General features: G+C 34.6%; 1 protein-coding gene across 5 annotated transcripts in view; it reads right to left on the bottom strand.

Moving 5' to 3' along the window:
• IQCM (IQ motif containing M) overlaps positions 1-24,136 on the bottom strand; it is a 417,125-nt gene that overhangs the window by 74,516 nt on the left and 318,473 nt on the right. The window lies entirely within an intron of this gene.

The raw sequence follows: 24,136 nt of genomic DNA, 5'->3' as shown, positions 1-24,136 counted from the left end.
CAAAGATACTTCACCAAATATCTTACTGTTCAGATAATTACTAGCAAAAGTTAAGGAGTAAGGGCTTTATTAATATAATCTTCAAACACTCTAAGTTTAAAGCTGTATCATTAACAACTATAGAAAAAAAGTAAGATAACCAATAGACAGCACTCATATTATACATACTATAACAGAACCATATTTTTAAATTGTCATTAAACAATGAAATCATTAATCTACAAAAATGTTGAGTAACTGTAGAGCTCAATAAACAGGAACTACTGAAAGAATATTTTAAGGCTATGGTCTTTAAGAAACCATCCTAATGTATATACAAATATTTATATATCACTTACTATATGTAAGGAATTGTTCCAAGTGCTTTAAAACAATACACTTAATTTTCATAACACATCTATAAGATATATATATCTTATATATATATACCTTATATATATATAAGAAATACTATTATTATTTTCATTTTACATGAAGAATTTGAGACCCAGAGAAATTAAATAACTTGCCTAAATCTTGCAGTCTGTAAATGATGTAATTAGGATTTGGGTTATCTAAGGAAGGTCTCATTTGCAAACAAATGCTTGTGAACCAAATATGACCTTCATTAACCAGTAGATGAGAAAACTGGAATTAAAAAATAATTTGAATCATAGAGTGAAAAATCTTTGGTTATGGCCCTTGGGCCTCCAGTTTGTAATTTCAGTTTTTGGTTGATAAGCAAGTGTCCTAAAATTCAGTAAGGCAGTCTCTTGAGTAATTAATTCAGTGATTTTACCTAGAAATAATTCAAAGAAAAGAGAGATACTGATGTGTCTCCATTTATAATCCTGTTACATTTTCTTTCTTTCCTTCCTAATTTCATTCTTTCCCTCCTTCCTTTCTTCCTATTTTCCTTTATTTTGTTAAATATCATATTTTGTGGCATAGTAAGTATAAGGCAGTATGACATAATGACTAAGAAAGCAGATTTGTTGGCGGGCAGTTTGCCAAGTATCAATCTATTGCCTCTCCAAAGTCACCCTTCACTGTCCTGCTTGTGAGACTACATTTCTCCCTTGCCATATGGCACAATTTTAAGCATCTTCCATAGAAAGCAACAGAAGAAACTAGAGGATGAGAGGGTTTTCCTGCTTCTGGCTGCTTCTCTGGGTTGGCTCCTTTGGGGCACCATGGCCAGCAGTGCAGGGCACCTTCTGGGCTGTGTCTCCCAGAACATACACACACAGTGGGAGCCTCCTAGCAAGGTCTGTGGTGCAGTACTTCCCATGAATGAGTTCTCAGTGGATTCAACAGTATGACAGCTCGCTATAGACAGTTTCCCCAGAACCCTAGAAAGTGGTTTCCCTGTAAGTTCCACTGGCATTGTACCTCAATGAACTTCTCTGCCAGAGCTATGCCCTCTCCAAGAAGCTCTATACCACAGAGGGGTGGGGGTGCAGGTAGGAGATCCTCTTTAAAATGCAGTCTTCCCTCAGGTGCTCTGCCTTAGACCTAGGGGTAGAGGCCACTCCCTATAGCTGTTTTTCTCAATTCTTTAGAGTTCTTTTTAGGAGCCAATCATAGTTACTCCAATCCCCATCATAGTTAACAATTCTTTATATTAAACTTTTCCTGCTCAAATTGCTGTGTAGTTTCTATTTCCTAATTGGACTTTGACACAAGCAGGCCCAGGCTAGAATTCTTGAACCACCGTTAACAGGCTGTGAAATATTAGACAAATCAATTTATTTCCAGGTGATAATGTTGACCTCGTAGGGTTATTGTTAGGATTAAGGGACGTAAAATACATAAAACATTTATAGCACCAAGTCTATAAGTACCAGATGAGTGTGTTATTAGTTTTCTTCCAGTTTTATCCATCCATAATAAAAACTATGAGCGAGTCAGGAAAAAATAATATGTTATTGCATCTTTCAATTATAAACATCTTAGGGACTTTTCCATCTCTATTTAAAAGGGAGCGTTCAGGTGACATCAGCAACATGGTGGAATGAGCTGTTCCCTTTGTCTCTCCCCCTTTTGAACTATAACTAAATGGACATTTGCTGATCAATGGAGGAAGTTCACACAGCACAAAAGGATGCCTGAGAGACACACGCAGCTATACATCTGAGGATGGATGGACTGGCACCCCAGGAAATGGCAGAGATAGGTGAGCATACCCTGCGCTCCCCTGGTAGCCCTGTGCACACACAGGAATGCTTTCCAGACTGGCGCAAATGCTCTGAAAGTGGGAACATGCACCAGGGCAATCACAGGAGGAGGCAGTGGTAACCCTTAGCCCACACTCATGATTGCTCTCCCAGTGGGGAGGGGGAGCCCACTGTACCCTTCTGCCACCAAGGAGTGGCCCTAGCTCAGTCCAGCAAGGAAGCCCCACCCACCAAGCACAGTCCACACAAGCTCCTGAATGTACCCCAGGCTGGGACAAGCACCCATAATACTCCCACAGCTTCCAGCAGATGGGGTGGGGCCAGAAACTCTGCTCCTGACTCCCCCTAGTGGCAACAGGTGGAACCTGAGACCTAAGAATACCACAAATGCCCCAACAAAAGATTAGTTAGTCAAACACCATGAGAAATGGCAACAAAATTCAGACCAGAAGAAAAATAACAATTCTCCAGAAACCAACCCTGAATACACAGAAATTTACAACTTAAATGACAGAGAATTCAAAATAGCTGTCATAAGGAAACTCAATGATTACAAGAAAACACGGAAAGAAAATTCAAGGAGCTCAGCAATAAAATGAATATCTTCACCAAAGAGACTGAAACTACAAAAAAAAATCAAACAGAAATTCTGGATATGAAAAACACAATTAATGAAATAAAAAATAATCTAGAATCCTTAAGAAATAGAACTGATGTTATAGAGGAAAGAATTAGTGTTCTAGAGGATAAACTGTAGAAATTCTACAGGTGGACAAGGAGCCAGAACCAAGATTTTTAAAAAATGAAGGGATTCTTCAAGAAATATGTGACTCAATTAGGAAAAGCAACAAAAGGATTATAGGTATTCAAGAGGGAGAAGAGCAGGAGAAAGGAGCAGAGGACTTGCTCAAAGAAGTAATTGCTGAGAACTTCCCAAACCTAGGGATGAGTTCCAGATTTACAAAAAATGAAGGTCATAGAATGCCTAATTTCATCAATGCTAAAAGAGTTTCTCCAAGGCATATAATAGTAAAAATGGCAAAAGTCAATGATAAAGAAAAAATATTACCTAAAAAGGAAACCCTATCAGGTTTTCAGTGGATTTTTTGGCAAAAACCCTACAGGATAGGAGAGAATGGAATGATATAATCAAAATACTGAAAGACAAAAACTTTCAGCAAGGAATGCTCTACCTAGTGAAATTTTCCTTCAAATACAATAGAGAAATAAAATCTTTCCCAGATAAATAAAAGCTGAGGGAGTTCATCACCACTACACCTCCCCTATAAGAAATAATTAAAGATACCTTCTCAACAGCAATAAAAAGGCATAGGTCTACAAAGCTCTGAGCAAGGAGACAAATAGACAGACATAATAAGAAACCTGCAGCTCTCTACAAGAATAGGGAGGCAAAGACTCAATTACAAAAGAGAAAGGTGAAGGAAGCATCAAAAGTAATGATAAACATCTCAACTTAGTCACAAACTCACAAAATTAAAAACAGAACAATTTGTAACAGCAATTACTTAGAAGGGGAGAGGAAAGGGAAGGAATCAGCTTAGGTTAATGGAGATAAGATGTAACGAGAAAATGGACTCTCTCATCTCCAATATCTTTCACACAATCCTCACAGTAATCAATAAACAAAACATCAGAGCAGAGCCACAATTTACAAAAAGAGATAAAACTGAGAAATCCCCCTCAGAAATGAAATGGCAGTCAGAAATACAAAGGAAGAGAAACAATGGAAATATAGAACAACCAGCAAACAAGACATAAAATGGCAGTATTAAGACTCCATATATCAATAATAACTTTAAATGTAAATGGATTGAATTCTCCAGTCAAAATAAACAGAGTAGCTGGATGGGTTAAAAACCACACCCAACAATATGCTGCCTCCAGGAAACGCATCTCAGTTCTAAAGACAAACACAGGCTTAGACTGAAGGGATGGAAGACGATATTCCAAGCTAATAGAAAACAAAAGAAAGTAGGTGTTCCTATACTTTTATCAGACAAAGAGGCTTCAAGTTGACAAAGACAATGAGAGACAAAGAGGGGCAGTATATAATGATAAAAGGGACATTCCATCAAGAGGACATACCACTTATTAATATATATTCACCTAAAACAGGGGCACCAATGTACATAAAGCAATTATTAACAGACCTAAAGGGAGAAATTAACAGTAACACAATAATAGTAGGGGATCTCAATACCCCACTTACATCAATGGACAGATCATCCAGACAAAAAGTCAACAAGGAAATAGAAGACTTAAATGAAACACTTGATTAGATGGACTTAGATTTATTTAGAACATTCCATCCAAAAACAGCAGAATATACATTCTTCTTAAGTATACAAGTATCATTCTCAAAGATAGACCATGTGTTGGGAAACAAGGCAAGCCTCAATAAATTTAAGAAGGATGAAATCATCCCAACCATCTTTTCCAACCATAATGCTATGAAGCGAGAAATCAACCACAAGAAAAAACTGAGAAAGTAAGAAATATGTGGAGACTAAACAACATGCTATTGAACAACCATTGGATCACTGAAGAAATCAAAGAGGAAATTTAAAAAAACCTGAAGACAAAAGAAAATGAAAATACAACAAACTAACTTTTATGGGGTGCAGGAAAAGTGGTCATAAGAGGGAAATTAATAGCAATATAGGCCCACTTCAACGAGCAAGAAAAATCTCAAATAAGTAATCTTAAAATGCACCTAACAGAGCTAGAAAAAGAAGAACAAATAAAGCCCAAAGTGAGCAGAAGGAGGGAAATAATAAAAGTCAGAGCAGAAATAAGTGAAATAGAGCCTAGAAAAACAGTAGAAAGGATTAATGAAACTAAGAGCTGGTTCTTTGAGAAGATAAACAACATTGACAAACCCTTAGTCAGACTCACCAGAAAAAAGGAGAGAAGGCTCAAATAAATAAATTTAGAAATGAAAGAGGAGTAATTACAACAGATACTACAGAAATACCAAGGATTATAAGAGAATACTATGAAAAACTATATGCCCACAGATTCAATAACCTAGAAGAAATGGATGAATTGGAGACTCATGACCTTCCAAAACTGAATCATGAAGAAATAGAGAATGTGAAGAGACCAATCACAAGTACAGAGATTGAAACAATAATAAAAAACCTCTCCCTCCAAAAAAAGTTCAGGACCACGAGACTTCTCTGGAGAATTCTACCAAATATTCAAAGAGGATTTAATACCCATCCTTCTCAAACTATCCCAAAAAATTAAAGATGATGGAATGCTTCCTAACACATTCAATGAGGCCAACATTACCCTGATACCAAAACCAGATAAGGACCACACAAAGAAGGAAAATTACAGGCCAATATTGCTGATGAACTTAGATGCAAAAATTCTCAAGAAAATATTGGCAAAATGAATATAGTAATACATTAAAAGGATCACACACCATGATCAAGTGGGATTTATACTACGGACACAGTGATGGTTCCACATCTGCAAATCAATCAATGTGATACACCACATTAACAAAATGAGGAATAAAAACCACATGATCATCTCAACAGATGCAGAGAAAGCATTTGACAAGATCCAACATACGTTTATGATAAAAACTCTTAACAAAGTGAGGATAGAAGGAAAGTGCTGACTCTCCCAACTCCTATTCAACATAGTACTGGAGGTTTTGGCCAGAGCTATTAGGCAAGAAAAAGAAATCAAAGGAATACAAATTGGAAAGGAAGATGTGACATTCGCTGTTTGCAGATGACATGATCTTATATATAGAAAACCCTAAAGAATCCATCAGAAAATTATTAAAAATAATCAACAACTACTGCAAAGTTGCAGGGTACAAACCAATTTTAAAAAATCAGTTGCATTCCTGTACAATAACAATGAACTAGCCAAAAGAGAAATCAAGAATACAATTCCGTTTACAATCCAAAAGAATAAAATACCTAGGAATAAACTCTACCAAGGAGGTGAAGAACTTATACAATGAAAGCTGTAACACGTTATTGAAAGAAATAGATGATGACATAAAGAGATGGAAAGAGATTCCATGCAATGCGTTAGAAGAATAAACACAGTTAAAATGTCCATACTACTCAAAGCAATCTACAGATTCAATGCAATCCCTATCAGAATCCCAATGACATTCTTCATAGAAATAGAACAAAGAATACTAAGATTCATATGGGGCAACCAAAGACCCCAAATTGCTAAAGCAATCCTGAGAAAAAAGAACAAAGCTGGAGGCATCACAATCCCTGACTTCAAAATGTACTACAAAGCCATAGTAATCAAAACAGCATGGCACTGGTACAAAAACAGACACATAGATCAATGGAACAGAACTGAAAGCCCAGAAATAAAACCACACATCTACAGACAGCTAATCTTTGACAAAAGTTCCAAGAACATACAATGGAAAAAAGATAGTCTCTTCAATAAATGGTGTTGGGAAATCTGGACAACCACTTGTAAAAGAATGAAAGTAGACCATTATCTCATGCCATACACAAAAATAAACTCAAAATGGATTAAAGACTTGAAGATAAGTCCTGAAACCATAAAACTTCTGGGAGAAAATATAAGCAGTACACTCTGACATTGAACTTAAAGGGATCTTTTCAAATATCATGTCTTCTCAGACAAGGGAAACAAAAGAGGAAATAAACAAGTGGGACTTCATCACCCTAAAGAGCTTCTGCGAGGCAAAAGAAACTAGGATTAAAACAAAAAGACAACCTATCAGTTGGGATAAAATATTGGCAAATCATATATCTGACAAGGGCTAATCTCCATAATATATAAAGAACTCACACAACTGAAAAACAAAAAAAGAAAAAGCCCAATCAAAAAATGGGTGGAGGATATGAACAGATATTTCATCATCAGATATTATCAGCATCACTAATCATCAGGGAAATGAAAATCAAAACTACACTAAGATACCACCTTACCTCTGTTAAAATGGCTATAATCACTAAGACTAAAAATAGCAAATGTTGGAGAGGGTATGGAGAAAAGGGAACCTCATACACTGCTGGTGGGAATGCAATCTGGTGCAGCCACAATGGAAAACAGTATGGAGATTCCTCAAAAAACTAAAAATAGAACTACCATATGACCTAGCTATCCCACTACTGGGTACCTATCCAAACAACTTGAAATCAACAATCCAAAGTGACCTGTGTACCCCTATATTCATTGCAGCACTATTCACAATAGCCAAGACTCAGAAGCAATCCAACTTCCTATTGACTGATGATTGGGTAAAGAAGATGTGGTATATATATATATATATATAATGGAGTACTGCTCAGCCATAAAAAAAGACAAAATCATCCCCCTTGCAACAACATGGATGGACCTTGAGGGTATGATGTTAAGCAAAATAAGCCAGACAGAGAAAGACAAATACTGCATGATTTCACTCATACGTGGAAGATAACAAATGCATGGATAAAGAGAACAGATTAGTGGTTACCAGAAGGGAAGAGAGTTGGGGGGTAGGTGAAAGGGATAAAGGGGCACATATGTATGATGACGGATAAAAATTAGACTAATGGGGGTGAGCACGATGAAGTGTATTCAGAAATTAATAAACAATAATGTACACCCAAAATTACACAATGTTATAAACCACTATAATCCCCCATAAAATTAGTTGAAAAAGTAAAGAAATAAAAATAAAAGGAAGAGTCCAAAATTATTCCCTTCTAATAAAAAAAAGACATCTTAACATGTGCTCATTTACGTGAACAGATATTATATATATGTATCACCTATATACAATTCTAAATCTCCTTTTTCATCTGTCAAAAGAAGAAAGGAAGCTAAAACTATTATAGCAGTTCTGAAGAGTAAATCCTGCTTTACTTTTTCGCCCAAGTCAGACTTCTTCAAGATGTTGAGCAGGGAAGACCCTCAGGCAGCAGAGGTCTTTCAGCTTGTGAACAAGGGTGAGCCGGCAGCATTACCTCACGAGAAATCATATAGCCAAATTAAACACAGTCCCAAAGTTTTCCATGACACACAAAATAAGGAAACAAAACAGATCAGAGCTTCTTTCTTTGAAACCATAAAGAAAATAAATGAAGTAGGAAAAACTAGCAATAATAGCTATTGTGTGTGAAAGGACCAAACCACACTTAAGGTTTCTCCCTTTCCCGACATTTGTATCTTCTAATTCCTTTAGCTTAAAAAAGATGTTTGGTAACATTATTAGATAGAATTATGCTCATTGGTTTTAATAAAGCGCTTTATTTTCCATAAAGGCAGATGTTTCCAGTGTAGGCAAAACAAAATGCCTACACTAAAATCTAGGTGGTGAATGTAGAACTGACACTTTCACTTACTGGCTTGTCCTGATTGAAGACTAAGTAGAAACACATGAAGTTGGTGGAGTGTTGAACTTGCCAGAACAATGTCATATAGTGATATCTGTAGTATCATACACATATTGAACGTTCTAGCTCAGGCTCTGGTTAATGGCATCATTTGCCATCAGGTAACACAAACAGACCCTTGGAGCTTACATAAACAAGGCACTATGATTTTTTTAATCTTCCTTCATAACATCAAGGTTGATCACAAATAAAGCTTTAGAAAACATACAGTTTGTAAAACATGTTCTCTTCTTTTTATTTTATTACATATTTTATCCCAAGATAAAAACAGGAATTTAATTTTTGTTGCTGATAATTGATAATTTTTGTTATTTATGGAGCACCTTCCTTTTAATACACTGCTAAGTTAACATTGCCACATTGAATTTAGATGTAGTAATACTGCCCTCAACTCAGAACTCAAAAGAATAAGAGCTCTTCCTTATCCCTTCCCCCCCAAGCCACATATGTAGTAAAAATCTGAAGATTTTTGATGTATGTGTCTAGGTCTGGTTCTGTGGCAAAAGCCCCCACAAAATTTCCATAACTCTCTATAGCTCCCAGGCCACCACGTGGTTAGTTATCTTCATTGAGTGGTGGTTGAGAGCAGACATTCTGGAGCTGCACTGCTTAGATGTGAACCTGGACCTGCCAGTTACAAGCTGTGTGACCTGAAGCAAGTTAACTAAGCTCACTCCAGCTCAGTATCATAGTGAGACTGTCCACAGTAGTGTTGTCATGGGCACTAAATGAGTTAATATAAGTGAAGTCTTTAGAAGAACATCTAGTCTATGGTCAGCACTATTTAAGTGTTAATTATTACCATTATTCTGATGCCCTCTATTTAATACATCCTGGTACAGCCGCTACCCTATTTAGATAATGATAGCAGCTTCCTGTCTTCTGCCCCATCTTGCCTGTGCTCTGGGTGAGTGGGTGGAAAAATGTGCAGTCATCCTGAAGTCATTGCCCTTTTTGGTCACTTTTATACTTCTATTTTGGGTGCTCTAAGGGTCAGAGGTTCCTATTGGATATTGATCAGCATCCTGGGGGTTTCTGCCATTTTCAGAGTTTCTTGGTTAATCAGTCACTTGTGGGCTACTAATTGGTGTTATGGTGGTCTTCCTTGTTATTACTATTAGCAATAAAATTGAGGAGCATATTTTGTTTAACCTAAGACATTACAGATGTTGATGGCCCCATCAGTTTATATACTACTAAGAAGCATAAATGAGTGGCAATTTAACTTATGGCATGCCATTAATTATAAGATGTAACTCAATTTCAGAGACATTAAAATATGAAAATATACATCTTAGAGTTAATAAAATATGGTAAAATCAAGATATCCAATTGCCTAATTGACAACTCCACTTGGCCAACAAATAGGCATCTCAGTCTATGGGCCAAAATCCATCCTGTATAACAGTTCCCTGCCTCAATAAATAGCATCTATCTAATGATACAGTCTAGAACACTAGGAGACCTCCTTGATATTTGCCTCACTCTCCACTGATACCAACCTAGAAAAACTATCATCTATTTTTTCTATGTGTGAGGAAGATTGGCCCTGAGCTAACATCTGTTGCCAATCTTACTCTTTTCACTCGAGGAAGATCGTCCCTGAGCTAACATCTATGCCAATCTTCCTCCGTTTTGTATGTGGGACGCCACCACAGTATAGCTTGATGAGTAGTGTGTGGGTCCATGCCTGGGATCTGAACCCGTGAACCAGAGGCAGCCAAAGTGGGAGTGTGTGAACTTAAACACTATGCCACCAGGCTGGCCCCTTTCATCTATTTTTATACAAACATTTTAGTCTCCCAAATAGTCTTGGCCCTTTTGATCTTGTCTCTCCATGGAAGCCAGAATCATATTTAAAACAATGTAAACCCAATCATACATTTTCTATTCAATGGTTTCCTGATGTTCTTAAAACAATAGTGTTGGCCTCCTTACTATGTCCTAAAAGATTCTGAGCATTCTGGTGCCTGTCTCCTTCTCCATCTCTGCTCTAGCAACCCTGGTTTCTTTCGGTTTCATAAATACACCTTGCTTCCTCCTGTTTCAGAACCTTTGCATAAGATGTTCTGTCTACCTGCCATGTTCTGCTCCCAAAACCTTCCTTCCATTGCCTCATTAACTCCTACACCACCTTCATGTCTCTCTTCAAAGTCAAGTCTCTCATCAAACTAGATCAAGCCTCCACATTATGCAATCTCAGAGTTATTGTTCTCTTTACTTTTTCTCCATTACACTTATGGTAGTTTATAATTATACTATTTATATTATTATTTGATTAAGATCTGTCTCCCTCACAAGACTTAATTCTAGTCAGGCAAGGTCCATGACTATTCACTAACCATTGTATCCCCTAGCACCTAGGCCTGTGCCTGATACTTAGCAAGGGTCAATAAATAGGCTTTTAATTGACAAATAAATATAACAATAATTGATAATATTTATTGGGAGCTTAGTACACAGCAGGCAGTGTGCCAAGCAGGTTATATCCATTAGCAAATTTAATCCTACAATCACATATGTTTGACTTGCTGACAATCCTATGAGTTCAATATTATCATACTCATATCATACCTCAAGACACTGAGGCATAGAGAGGTTACAAGGCATTTTTAAGGCCTCATAGCTATTAAGTGGTGAAGGCGGCATCAAATCTCAATTCTGTCTAACTTCAAAGCCTGCCCTTTAACCAGGATGCTCCATTGTTTTAACAAATGGTTCCTGGTATCTTGGGACTGTTAGTGGCTTCATGGGTTACTAGTCAGCTGGTGGGCAATCCCTTTCAGGTCTTCTTCCAGTCTTCCTGAATCCTTGAGCTGTCCCTGTCTAGTCTGCTGTCAGCACTATGATTTCTCTCACAAAAGCAGCAGCTCATAGCTCTTTCTAGGTGGTTTTCTGATGTTGGTCTTCTCCACAAGAACTTATTTTGTAGAGGCTATTGAAGAGGCCTCAGGTCAAAACCACATATCATCAACTGATTATAACCCTCTTAATTTGCTAAGGGTATAAGCTAGTATGAAATCTCACAATGTGGCCTCCTTAGCCCCTTCTAGTTTTCCCCTGCCTCTCAGATAAGTGAGGCTCATTATGCTTAATATTCAGAGGAGGTGGTGAGTTTTCAGAAACCCAAAGATGCTTTTCCCTTCTGCTCCCAAACACGGTGCTGTATTACTGAGAGTTTATTGCTTCCCTCCCACACACCCTGAATTTGAAGATTTAAGGCAGTGGTTCCCAGTCTTGTATTTCAAGAATCACAGTGATTATAAAAAAATTATAAATAGAGTTTTACTAATTGAGGTTGTTTTTGTTTGGCAAATGTTCTGGTTCCACGATTATTTTAACATTATTTCATGGCTTTAAAAGTATTGTGTGTCCATAATAGACAATTTTGGAAATACAGAAAACCATAAGGAATAATTATTACTCAATATTTGCCAACTCTAATCCCATATGCATGGTTTTTATTCTCCCACAATCACCAAGAAACCACAACATAGTATAAGTAGTTAATAGGATATTTGGTGGCACCTCACCCTCAGATCAAATAAATATGTAAAATATTTACTATCAAAAATAATAAACTAAGCAACTACTTTAAAAAATTATTAAAAATTAGGAAATAAACATAGAGTTGTCATAAAACTTATGACGTAACACATAAAGTTTATATTCTAAGTGAGGATGATAAAAAGGAAGACAACCTATTATCACTATTTTTCCTTTCTAAAATTATTTTTAAAGGATATTTTAATACTAAAAACACATGAGCAACATAATTTCAGATAAAAGAACAGTACTTCACATTGAATGATGAGAACTTTGAGCTTCTAGCACTTTTGAAAGTGTCAATTTCTTCCTAATAGGCCTGCCCTCACCACAAATCCCAGCACCGACACAATACTTCCAAAGGGCATGTGTGTAAATCAAGTTGAAAACCAGTCCTAAGTGTATCAGGGAGAGTTGGGTGGCTAACAAAGCTTTACTAGTGATCCTGAATTATTAAACCATTATTGAAGTCAATTATTGAAGTCAATTATTAACAAGTATTTATAAGTATGGGTAGAAATAGCCTAATCCTTTACCTTTGCCTGCTAATTGCACTATTATTTGACTAAATTTATCACCAATGTAAAAACATACTTTAGAGTCTTTATACAAAACCAAAGTTCACAGGCTAAAAACAATGGTGACAGATAATGGAGGTTTCCTTTCATTGTGAATATTATGCCTTCATTAAAATGCTAATTTATTTCTCTTGGGCCACTGACCAGTCACAGGAGGTTTTCAGTATGGAGTTATCAAATGTGAGTTTGAACTGGTGGTCAAGTAGTCTATAACCTACTGTAAATAACCAATTACTAAATGTATTTTTAATATCTTGTCACTAGTTAGAGCACTTTATGTTGCACTGTTTTCTTTGATTTGAAATAAGTGAATCTCATACATTTTTGTCATGCTATGTTTATCTAAGCTTTTTCTATTTATTAATAAATTTAAAAGAAGGATACCAATTTATCAGTATGAAAAATTACGTACACTTGAACAAGGGAAAGTGAATCTAGAGCATCCCCATTCCTAAATTAACAAAATTTTCTTACAGTTAATTTCTCTTAAGCTAAAAGATCATTGACAAAGGAAGAAAACAGGAAGGTTCAAACCCAAAGGGCAAAATGGTTAAGAAGACAGTTAAGCAATGTGCCACGGGATGATATAACCAGCAAAAGTAAATGCAAGGACCATTGATCTCTTATATTACAATTAAATATCGACATTACTTAATTTAAAGAAGAGCAAAAATGTTCATTAACACTTTACTGAGAGTAAAGCACAAAATAAGGACATGAATCGAAAATTTGTTAAAGTATAGCAAATATTAATTTAAAAATTCTTAAAGTACAGCATATATTACTACTTTTAAATCACCTCAGTTCACGAAAACAGGCACTTGTGAATTTTGCTAGAATGTTCTTCACTATATAATACAAAGTTTAAGTGTGTGAAAATTGTATCCTTGACACATACTTTGATAACTCCAACCAAAACTCTACTATAAAATAGAAAATTAGGGGATTGCAGCCATTTGATCATTCAATAATCAAAGTACAGTTATTTCAAAAGGTTCACTTCTTCAGTGGAATAAATATATAGAGTTCATAAAGAAATACGTTAAAATTTTAATTTTATTTCCATGTTGATTTTTTTTTTTGCTTTTCAGACTTATAAGCAAAATACATTTTCAAGTGTTTGAAAAGAAAGCTAAAAGATGTTTCCCTTTTTCTGTCTTCATGGAATTTAGATAAAAGCACAGATCATATTACTATATATAAATAAATCATATAGCTACATAAACACTAAAATAATTTTGGTTCATAATTCCAATACAATTATAAGGATTCCTTATGAGGTGCATTTTCTTTCTTCTAAAAGCCTATGTGTGTGTGTGTGAATGTGTCTGTGTACCGGAAATAAGGCAAACATTGTCTCATAAATGATTGGAGTATTACGATTAATATTAAAGACTCTATTTTAAAAATATGTCCTTCATTGTTCTCTGAAGGTCTGAGTTTCAGGATGGTCAGATTAACTCCATTAATGTGACTCGACTTTGACAGACTAAAGACAAATGCTCCTCTCACCTTAGTTTAAATGCTCTCACTTTGAGAGAAATACGACAGCACAAAAAATTAGTAAGCTTAAGAGCACAGTGACAATTTTTATTAGGCTCACCATACATAATTCACAAGAAATTTCTTTTCATTTTGAAAGAATATTTTAATAAAGAAATTCATCTCCTAGGTTGAAGCATAAAAATTACGCAAAGTATAGCTACTCTAAATTGTTAAATTTGAATTAAACAATCCCCTTGTTTTTCTTGCTACAGATTGTCATCCTTTTGGTCATTTTTCTATATGTGTATATATCCTTAAGGGCCTGGGGGAAATCCAACCAATCTTTAGGCTATTCATTAGTAATGTCAATGTTTAAAAACTATACTAGGGAGAAAGTTGGAGTTACACAGTTCAATACTATAAGTATTATCGTTCCATATTATCTCAATCCTTTAGTTAAAAAAAAATTGCAGTAGTTGGCAATTATTAACAGGCTTAGTTCTGTGTCTTTACTCCACAATTATGTCAGCCTGCCACACAAAAAATATTATCAAAAAAATCCAAAGATTTACTTTCCCTTTCATGTGCTTAGGACTCTCTCTAGATTCAGTAGGCAAAAATAATACCACGCTATTTCATACAGTAAAAAATGAACTCCAAATAAGTGAGAATCTGTCCTGGTGGATTTTCCAAGTGAATACCAAATAAATATTTTTAAATATTATTTTATGTATTGATTTTTAAACAATAAATATTGTCTTTTAGAACTGAACCACTCTTTAGTGCTTTTTTTAAGGAAATTTTTTTTTGAGGAAGATTAGCCCTGAGCTAACATCCACTGCCAATCCTCCACTTTTTGCTGAGGACGATTGCCCTGAGCTAACACCTGTGCTTATCTTCCTCTACTTTCTATGTGGGATGCCTTCCACAGCATGACTGGATAAGTGGTGCATAGGTCCGCACCCGGGATCCAAACTGGCAAAACCACAGGGGCGCTGAAGTAGAGCATGCGAACGTAACAGATATTAGCAAAAGGTTGTCCATACACACGCTCAGCTTCTCCTCTAGAGCATGTTTTCCTGATAGTGAAGCTCTTAATTTTAGTAGCTTTCACAATTTGAACGAGTTGAGAACTTCCCAAATATCTAGTCCTGGTTCCATTTAGTTTAACAATCCTCTCAATTTACCCTCTTGCATTTTACTACGGGCAGCAAAAAGTAACCAGGCTGTGTGTTCAATTCTTTGCTTGGAAATCTTCTCAGCTGAATGGTCAAGATCATAGCTTACAAATTCTATTTCCCACATAACTGAAGGACACAATTCCACTGAGTTTCTGCCACTGTATAACAAGGATCTCCCATCCCCTAGTTTCTGATAACATGTTCTTCATTTCTTTCTGAGCCCTCAATAGCAGTACCCTTAACTTCTATATTTCTACTGGCAGTCTTTTTGTGATTTAGATATTCTCTAAGGTGATTTAGGTTTTCTTCTTCAGGGAAGCCTCAGCTCTATTTTAAAGGCCTGTCAGCTGACTATACCAGGCCTGCCCAGATTATCTAGGATAGTCTCTCCTACTTAAAATCAACTGATTATGGATTTAGTTACATCTACAAAACATCTTTGTAGCAACATCTAGATTAGTATTTGACTGAATAACTGAGAACTGCAGCCTAGGCAAGCTTACATATCAAAAAGACCATGACAAGCTTTATGAACTTAAGGATATAAAAAAGTATCCTTTGGGAACCCAAATTACTTCCAATAGATGGTAATAGCTGGCTTCCATTTTTCCAAAACAACATTCAACAGAAGAAGAAAAATACTTAGAAAGTTCTGAAAGAAGGTGTAATCCAAGAACTTTATATGAAGACACGTATAAAGATAGCAAAAAAACATTCTCAGGAAGTAAAGCATCCACAACCTCTTCCTGGAATACAACAAAACAAAACAATAAAACACTACATTTTGTTGAAATAGAGGGAAATAAAATTGAATCAAAATAAAGAAGTAAAGAATGGAGAATCCCACGGTTAAACATGAAGGAAGGAAGGATGGATGGAAAGAAGGAAGGAAGGAAATTGGTAAGTATTGAACACATTTAAATATCTAGAACTACAAGGCCAAATGACTATGACCTCTAGAAAAAGTACATGCATTAGAAACCTTGAAAATATTCTCAAACATCATAAGATATAATCCTATAATTGGAAGATGCTTGGAAGAAGCAGTAAAATGAAGTTCAAATATGATAATTTTCTCATTGTACTGGTAGGATGTCAGTAGAAGATTTTGATAAATTAGGGACTACTTTAAGTATTTAAACTTCTTAGGGTATTCTTCAAAATAACCAAAAACAATGCAGAATAATTCCTGATAAAGCTAAACTTTGGGTACCATACATAGTATTTTAGTCAGGTATATTGCTGCCTCTAACAATTTAGAGGTTTGGTTACCAGTGAAAAGGGGAAAGATCACACATGTATAGATTTGTATTATCCTCCCCCATTCTCCAAATGGATTAAAGGCATTTGGAAAGAAATTCTTATGGGATATTTTTCCTATAAATATATAAATAGCACACTTTTTCTATAATGTATAACATATCACTTTATGCCGTTTTCTAGATCTAAGTAAATATTTATCAACCAGGTTATCTAATAATCATATTTAGAAGAAAAGTGATATTTAGATGAAATATTTATGACATTTAAAATAGGTAAGCAGCAAAATTCCAGTGTTTCGCGCATGTTGTTTCTTGGAAATGTAAGGCAACTCGGGTTATTTCCCCTTGGGTTTTTTCCAAAAGAGCAAGATTAATTGTTTGAACAAAGATAAGCTTACATAATTTATAAATGTGTAAGTGGTCCACTGTGCTGTGTTTAATTTCTTTCATAGGATAACAAGCTTAAAGAATAAAATAAACTAGAGACCTGCTATCTCTCTATTTTAATGGAGCTTTAAAGAATATTTTCTAAAAGAATTTACATGGAAACCAAAGAAAGGCAGATTAGCAGGCACTAAGATCAGATGAATTAGCAGAAATAATAAACAGATTGTTTTTAGTGGCCCATGGAAAATTGACAGGAGATATTAGTTAAATCGATAACAAATAAGAGCCTAACATATTGTATTGTCTTGAGGAACAACAGAAAAAGTTTACATAATGTAGTTTGGAAAATGCATTGAGATAACCTTCAGAAATAGTACAAAGTGAAGAAGAAAAGATAGATGAATTTGACTACATTAAAATTAAAATCTACTGTTTAACAAAAGACCAACTTTTCCCTTAATTTTCACTCCCTTTTGGGTTGGAAATATTCTTCATAAGCACCACATGCTACCATGATGATAATACACTGTGATTTGACTATAGTCATAATGTTCATTTTTTTACCTTTAACCGTGAAGCACAGTCAAGAGACATTTTGTTGACAACCACCACCTCCTTGTGAACAATAAAACTTGTAGGCAAGCCTTCAGGAGCACTTCTTTTCTGCACTTCAATTCAGTTTTCTTCTTGGCTCGAAAATTAGCATTAACTCAATATAAGTGACTGAGAAAATGGTGGCTAAATGGTCAACATGGCGGCCAAGGTAGGGTAAATCTGTATTCCTGCAAAAGCTCAAGTAACTGTGTGTGTATATAGATATCTGTATTATATAAATGCCTGCGTTTTAGACTGTTTAACGGAGGACATAGAATATGTATATACTTATTTCTAATTCTAATATACATGATCAAGCTTTTTAGTTTGTACACATTTGATTCTCCAGGCATGTAATTTCAAAATTAGGTTTGAAATCAGTATCTTACACTTGCCACCTGATAGTTAAAAATATGATCTCAATAAAAGAAAATGATAACGTAAAATATATAGCTTCACATTTGGGTCAAAATGACAATTTACAGGGATCTAACTTAATGGTTCTGCTAAATGTTGCCAGTGCTTAGGGTAATTGTTATCATCATTGGGTAGTAACATAAAAAGTTTCATGAGTTCAGCATTTTTATCTGTATTGTTAGACTTTGCATCCCTTTCACAACAGGCTAACAGCTATTTCTCTGATGATTTACCCTAAAATATGGGATCTTAATTCAGATTTTTAAAGGAAGGTTTATGTTTCAAGCAGCAACAAAATGTTTTTAAGATAGCAGTTGGGAATAAAAAGGGAACATCTTTTTTTTCTTCTGAGAAATATAGCTTCCCATTCATTTATGTTGTCATATGATCTACTTTTGATCTGGTTTAAAAAAAAAAAGTTTTTCCCCTATACTCCCATGAGATTCAAATCATTCTTACAAACTAAAGAATATTTCCTATTTGCTCCTTAGTAGTGTTGGCATGTAAGCATTTTACCCAAAAAACTTTTGACATTATTTTATCTAACATTTAGAGAAATCACCAAGGAGTAAAAACTATGTGAGAATTATTTTACTCTTACGTGTAATATTTTTGATAAAATTATGTTACTGACTTAAAATGCTAAAAATATAAAGATTTTTTCTTTTATTAGTTGTCATGAGAAATTTAGAGTGAACCATTTATGTTCTTAGTTGGTGACTCTAAGGATCCCTGAGATGTATTTATAAAAAAGCTGTCTTTAAAAAGGAATTCATTCTTGTGCAGTGAAACAGAATGGATTCTTTGTGTCAAGCTAACTGACCCATGAAATAATGAAATCCATGATGCTAGGTCTTTCTAATATGCTCCATTCAAAAGAGATAGCTGGCTCAAATACGAATAATATTTAAACTTTTGAATAATAATAGAAATCTGTGTCAATAACATACTTGTTTTAAAAAAAATTTTTAAGACGCAAAATGTCATTTTACTGGAGAGTAAATTGCACAGGCATGGGGGAAAACTTGAGAAACCATTACAGTAATCTGAAATGTAGAATATTTTATGTGGCACCAAGACCTTAATTTTAATCATCTCTGGAAGTGGTTTAAAGGAAATAATGGGTCTTATACTTACTTACTTAGTAACTATAAGATGATAGATTTTATGTTAAATATTCAAATTAAAGACATCATGCATTCTTCTAAATTGTACATATAAATGTATCTCCATTAAGCAGACATTTTAGTACAACATTTAATAAAGTAATTCAGAGCAAAATATATTGTTTTAAATTTCTTTAAAATAAGGCCAGGACAATCAGTAATGATTCCATAGAATCAGAATTATAAAGGCTGAAGATGGTTTATATTTTACATTTATTAGAGCGAAGTTCAAACATTGCCAAGAATAAGTCCCCAAAACAAAATGTTAACTTATGATGTTAAAACAGCAGAAATCTAAAATCACTCATTTATTTATTGAGAAATTCTTATGTGTTAGGCACTGTGTTTGGTATTAGGGATAAAAAGAGAGCAAAGTGGCACTTTCCTTCATGGACTTAATGATCTATTGGGATATGAGAGAGACAGATAATACAAAAGTAAATAAACAAATACATATAAATTGTTACTCATGTAACAAAGGAAAAAGACATAATAATGTGAGAGAAAATGATATAGTGGGTGGTAGAAGGAGAATGAACCACTCTGGCTAGGTTTGTTGGGAATTGCTTTTATAGAGACTGAAATCGTAAGAATATTTATAGAATACAAATATCAAATTCCACTAAGGTAAAATTCAAAATGTCTGGCATCCAATAAAAATGACCAGGCATACTAAAATGCAGGGAAATACAACCCATACTGAGAAGAAAAATCAATCAATCTAAACAGACCTACAAATAACACAGATGATAAAGTTAATAGACAATGACATAAAAATGGCTATTATAATCATATTCCATACATTCAAGATGTTAGAGGAAAGAGTAAACATGTTAAGTAGAAACATGAATCACATGATACAGGCTAAAATCAAACATCTAGAGATGAAAAATACAACATCTGAGATGGAATATATACTTGACGGGATTAGTGACAGATTATGCACTACCTAAGAATGATGATTGAAACTGAGGACACAGCAATAGAAGCTATGCAAAATGAAATGGGAAAAGAAGACTTAAAAAAATATAAGCAGAGTATCAGTGAGCTGTGGGTCCAACGTCAAGAAGCCTAATAAACATGTAACTCAAGTCCTCTAAGAAGAGCAGAGTAGGGAGAGAAAGAACGTTTGAAGGAATAAGGGCCAAATTTATAAATGAAATGAAAACAGTTAACCCACATGTCCAAGAAGCTCAATGAATACCAAGCATAAGAAACATGAAGGAAACTACAGCAAGATACATCACAATCAAATTATATAAAACTAGTGACAAAGAAATAATCTTTGAAGCATCCAGAGAAAAAAGGCACATTATATACAGAAGGACAAAGATAAGTTTCATGAAAGACGAGATTTTAACACTTCTCTCTAAATAACTGATAGAACATATAGACAGAAAACCATTAAAGATACAGAAGAGTTGAAAAACAATAGGAGCTTAATTGACATTGATAAAGCATTTCAATCAACAGCATCATAATACACATTCTTTTCAAAAGCATACAGAACACTTTCTACAATAGATTATCTGGAGCAATAAAAGTTTCAACTGGGGGTGGCCCAGTGGTGCAGTGGTTAAGTTCACACATTCCGCTTCTTGGCGGCCCGGGGTTCTCAGGTTCGGATCCCGGGGGCGGACATGGCACTGATTGACAAAAGCCATGCTGCGGTAGGCGTCCCACGTATAAAGTAGAGGAAGATGGACATGGAGGTTAGCTCAGGGCCAGTCTTCCTCAGCAAAAAGAGGAGGATTGGTAGTAGTTAGCTCAGGGCTAATCTTCCTCAAAAAAAAAAATTTCAATAAATTTCAAAAGATTCAAGTCATAGACAATATGCTCTAGAACTACAATGGAATTGAGTGAAAAATCAATAACAGATCTCGGGGAAATCTTCAACTCTGGAAACTACATAAAACACATCTAAATAGCTCCTAGGTCAAAAGATAAATTAAAAAATATTTTAAACTGAATGAAAACAAAAACATAAAATATTACAATTTGTGGACAATCACTAAAGTAATACTTTGAAATTTAAAGTGCCAAATGCCTATATAAGAAAAGAAATACTTCTCACACCGAAGAGTCAAGTTTCTACCTTAAGACTCTAGAAAAAGAAGAGCAAATGAAACCCAAAAAATAGAGAAGAAAAAAAACACCATACAGGTCAGAGGCGAAAACTGTCAAATGCAAAACAGAAAATCAAGGAAACAAAAGTTGATTCTTTGAAATCAACAGAATTGATAAGAATTTTAGCCAAAAAAAAAAAAGAGAGACAAGATAAAAAAATTTCTGACATAAGAAATAAAAAAAGTGACATGACTGAAACATCTATAGATGTTAAAATACAGGACTATTATAAAGAAACTTATGCCAATAAATCAAACAACTTTGATAAAATTGACAAATTATTTGAAAGATACAAATTCATAAAGCTCACTCAAGAAGAAATAGATAGACTGTCTCTATGAAAGAAATTGAATTTGTGGTTAAACATTGTCTCACAAAATAATTCCAGGCCCAGACAGCTTCACTGGTGAATTCCACAAAAGAGTCAAAGAAGAAATGGTAGCAGTTCTATGAAACATCTTCCAGATATTTGAATAAGAGGAATGCTTTCCAATTCATTGTATGAGTCAAGACTATTCCAACATAAAAAAAAGAAAGGCATTACAAGAAAATTACAGGGAAAACAATTTCAGATACAACACACATATTATAGGTAAAACAGAATTTGATAATGGATTATATGTGGGAGTTGTGAGGGAAAGAGGAATGAAGTGTAACTTCTGGCAAGATTAACTCATTAAGTGAAATTTCAAGTAGTAAGTTGGAGGGACTGGTCAAAACTGAGGAAAGAGGTCTGAGCTGTATTTATAAATATGGGATGGCTCTGTCTCTGTGTGTGTATGTGTGTGTGCATAAATTTATAAATATAAATAATTTAAATAAGTTTATATATATATAAATAAAACAATTACCCATGAAATTAGTCATCTATTTAGACTGACAGATGCATGGTTCCCTTGGCCTGGAATCCTCCTTACCATTATCTTCAAGTTACAGCACCCACTTGGCTAGATACTAGAGACGATTCTCATCTTGCTCTACTTTATAGCTTTAATGCCAAGTTTAGTTTGGGATTTAATACATATTTGTTGACTGTTAATGAATAAATGACTATAGTTTTACTAAAACTATAAGTAAAGAAGTGGATTAACATTTAAAGCTTCCTATGAGCCCAGTGGTGTCCTAGGCATTGCCACACATGAGATCTCACCAATTACAAACACCTTATGTGGGTTTTTTTTGTTATTCCTATCTAAAGATTTTTTTAAAGGCTCAGAGAGGTTAAATTTGCTGAATATTTCACAACAGTAAATGAGGTAGCTGTGCTTCCAAACTCAGATTTGTCTGATTCCAATTTTTTTCCCCATGCCACCATAAAAAGGATACCAATCACTTTTTGTCTCCCTTAGAATAAATACACTTCTTCCCCATCTCACTTGCTTACACCTACTTGGCAGAATATTGAGGAATCTTCTCTGCTCTTGGATTACATTATAATTAGGACTTCCTGGAGAAGCAGTGTCCTATTTGTCTACAATTAGACATACACTGGCCCTAAAAATCTCTTCTCTGATGATCTTCTTTAGCTTCCTCTTAGTTACTCAGATCACTGTCATTAGAAGAACAAAGGCAGGGTGATAGAAAAGTGTCCTGCAATAGAAAGGATAAGCTGAACAGTGCTCTCTTCGAATATGAATTTCCAGAATGGACTTTGGCAAAGGCTTATTCACCCTGTATAGTTAGCTGATTTTCAAAATTTATAATAAATCCGAAGAGATCCAAAACAAGGCCATGGAAAACATTACCTGTTTTTTCCTATTAGCTTGACAAAAGAGAAAAGACGTATCAGAGGTTGACTGGCTAAAGAAAGAAAAAAGATACAAAAGTGTGATCAAAATTATGTAACAGTAATTTATGGGAAAAAAATTGAGAAGTGTACCATGATGCCCAATATGGTGTTTTAGAGATGGAGTTAGGAATAAATTTTAAAATTCTACTTTTTTCTATCTATAACATTTTTCTATTGTAGTCTTGCTTCTTTTCAATAATGAGGAAAATGTATGGATGTAAAGAGGAAGAATGACAAATCAGAAATTCATTTTGAGTTGTTACTTTGTTTCCTTGTAAGTCATAGTTAGTTCAGGAAATGTAAATTAAGCATTACTATGTGCATAGCACCACAGGTGATCCCGAGAGAAGAGAGGAAGGAGTACAAAGATGGACATGCCATGAAGGAATGGAATAGGAGGTAAATGTTACTCAATAACCACACAAAAGTCAAAAGTTGTAAGTACCACAGGAGAAGACTTATAAAATCTCATTGGGAAAACAAAAACTGAAGAGTTGGAAAAATGTTTAATTTGTGCTTGAAAGTGCTTAATATCTCAGGCACTGAGCTAATCACTTTAACTAAATTATCCCGGACATTCAAGAAATAAGGTGATTTCATTACATCAAAATCAAACAGCTAAGACTGTAAAAGAAACTTCCCTAAGCAGTCAATAACGTTTTATGTCTAGTATATGATTTTGAATACACAAACAAAATAAGTTCAGGAAAAAAAGATGATGACCTCTCTTATCTAAGATGTATATAAAAAAATATATGCCCAGTAAGTAAATTTAGGGGCCAATATTAATGAAAGGTGAAAAGAAATGAATGAAAATATTGAGTACATTTAAATTCTAAAGTGTAAGATTATTGTCTAATCCTCTTAGTGTTTTTTGACTTTTCTTAAATGTTAATCTTAGTAATCCTGCTCTGTGGTGGGTTTTAATTTGTTAATATCTAGTTTTCAAGACAGGAAAACTTAGGAGTTGATTTTCTTATAGAAAAGACTAGGAAAGAGAGATTCAAACTATTTTAACCCATGTTCTTT

The sequence above is a fragment of the Equus caballus genome, chromosome 2, assembly GCF_041296265.1.
Source record: "Equus caballus isolate H_3958 breed thoroughbred chromosome 2, TB-T2T, whole genome shotgun sequence".
Taxonomy (NCBI): Eukaryota; Metazoa; Chordata; class Mammalia; order Perissodactyla; family Equidae; genus Equus; species Equus caballus.
The sequence above is the reverse complement of the archived record's forward strand: the minus strand, read 5'-3'. Positions and strand labels throughout refer to the sequence as shown.